This window comes from Mustela nivalis (assembly GCF_964662115.1).
Source record: "Mustela nivalis genome assembly, chromosome: 2".
Classification (NCBI taxonomy): domain Eukaryota; kingdom Metazoa; phylum Chordata; class Mammalia; order Carnivora; family Mustelidae; genus Mustela; species Mustela nivalis.
This window is the reverse complement of record NC_139021.1, coordinates 148826023-148828636: the sequence shown is the minus strand read 5'-3', so window position 1 is coordinate 148828636 and position 2614 is coordinate 148826023.

The window sequence follows — 2614 nt, the reverse complement described above, 5'->3', positions numbered from 1 at the left end:
GGGCTGTTCAGAGTCTCCCGAGGGGCTCAGAGAGAACAGGTCCCCCCAGGACATGGAGCCACAGGGCCACAGACCCCGGCCCCCAGCAGCAACATCTGTGCGGCTCAGTGTCTGTCACAGAAACCCAGGCAGGAGAGGTGGTGCACGGAGATAGGGGTGCCAAGGCCTGCAGAAAACTGGGAAATTTGGAGCTGATGATCACAGTCTGCTATTAAACATAGTCAGCTGACCCAAGAAATAAATAAGTCAAACCATACAGTTTTAAACTTAAAGATCCCATGAACACAGAGATTCTTAAACTCAATCAAAGGGGGGAGATGAAAAAAGCATATGAATATTATGAAATCTTTTTTTTTTTTTTTTAGATTTTTATTTATTTTTTTGACAGAGAGAAATCACAAGTAGATAGAGAGGCAGGCAGAGAGAGAGAGAGAGGGAAGCAGGCTCCCTGCTGAGCAGAGAGCCCGATGCGGGACTCGATCCCAGGACCCCGAGATCATGACCTGAGCCGAAGGCAGTGGCTTAACCCACTGAGCCACCCAGGCGCCCTGAAATCTTGATCAAATTAACCAATCACATCAGAATAACTTTTTTTTTTATCATAATAAGTCTATAATTCCCACCCTCTATTTACCCCACCTCCCCATCCACCTCCCTTTGGTAACCATCAATTTGTTCTCTATGGTTAAAAGTCTGTTTTTTGGTTTGTGTGTCTCTTTTTTTTTCTTTTGCTCATTTGTTTCTTAAATTCCACACATGAATAAGATCACATGGTACTTGTCTCTCTCTGACTTATTTCACTTAGTAAGATACTCTCTAGCTCTATCCATATCGTTGCAAATGGCAAGATGTCATTCTTTTTTATGGCTGAGTAATAGTCCACTGTGTATATGTACTACATCTTCTTTATCCATTCATCAGTTGATAGACACTTCGACTGCGTCCATAGGTTGACTACTGCAAATAATGCTTCTATAAACATAGGGGTATGTGTATCCTTTTGAATTTGTGTTTTTGTGTTTTGGGACTAAATAACCAGTAGTGTGCTTTCTGGGAGACAGGGTAGTTCTACTTTTAATTTTTTTTTTTTTTAAACCCATACTATTTTCCAGAGTGGCTGCACCATTTTGTATTCCCACCAAAAGTTCATGCTTACCAACACCTGTTGTTTCTTGTGTTTTTAATTTTAGCCATTCTGACAGGTGTAAGGTGATATCTCCTTGCGGTTTTGATTTGCATTTTCCTGATGATGAGTGATGCTGAGCATATTTTCATGTGTCTGTTGGCCATCTGGATGTCTTCTTTGGAGAAATATCTATTCATGCCTTCTGCTCATTTTTTAATTGGATTATTTGTTTTTGGGGTGTCGAGTTTGATAAGCTCTTTATAGATTTTGGATCCTAACCCTTTGTCAGAGATGGCATTTGCAAATATCTTCTTTCATTCAGTAGGTTATCTTTTAGTTTTGGTTGATTATTTCCTTCATTGGAAACTTAGAATAATTTTAATAGTTAAAAATATCTATTCATTATATGAGAGTATAGGGTCCTCACAAAGCAGTAAGCAAAACAGACTATGCCTGAATTTTTATTATCATTACAATTTGGTTTTGGGGTTTTGGGTTTTTGTTTTTGTTTCAGTTTTTTTACCAATTTGGTGGTTTTGCTATCTATCCCATCTGAGCACAGGAGTAAAAGACTTGAGAAAAAATGCCTGGGAGAAAAGCTAAAACTTGAATCATGCAATTCCTCGCATCAATGAGTAAATTGAGAATTAGCAAAAGCCCACGACTGTCGACTTTTTGAAGCTGGGCTTCTTAGAGCAGCAATCAGAACATACTTTGAGAGCCACCAGTCTAGCCAAACCCTCCCATTTGTTTTCTGCAAAAGTTACTATAGCTCACAAATATCTCTGGGTTTCCCCAAGGTCACCAGTTAATTATTGACATAGGAAGTCTCCTCCCAAAGTATCCCAGTGATTTCCCACATCGCGCATCAGGGATGCATGTCAGGGATAAAGGAGGGTACGTGTGTGGTGTCGGCCTGAGCTCTAGGTATGTCTGGTCGTGTCCAAATTCAACACAGACTGCAAAGTTTTCTATCTATATGCAGAAGAGAAGCTTGGAACTCATTTCAAAAGCTGCTTCTGGGGGCGCCTGGGTGGCTCAGTGGGTTAAAGCCTCTGCCTTTGGCTCAGGTCATGATCCTGGGGTCCTGGGATCGAGCCCCACATTGGGGTCTCTGCTCAGCAGGGAGCCTGCTTCCTCCTCTCTCTGCCTGCCTCTCTGCCTACTTGTAATCTCTGTCTGTCAAATAAATGAATAAAATCTTAAAAAAAAAAAAAAAGCTGCTTCTGCTGGTGATTTAAAAACACATGTTTTTCTCCCGCACACATACTGACATGGACCTGTCCCCTCTAGACACCAGCTCTCCTAGACCCAGTGGGCCTGAGATCAAGGTGTGACTTGTTCAGAGCTGACCAGGAAGGAAGGGCCTGGGCTGTCTCCCTGGCTCTCTCCTCCCGCCCAGAAATGGTTAATTGCCAGCTCCAGGCTGCCTCCAGCCCAGCCCTAATTGGCGTGATCTCAAGCGGCTGGCTGGCCGTGCTGGAACCG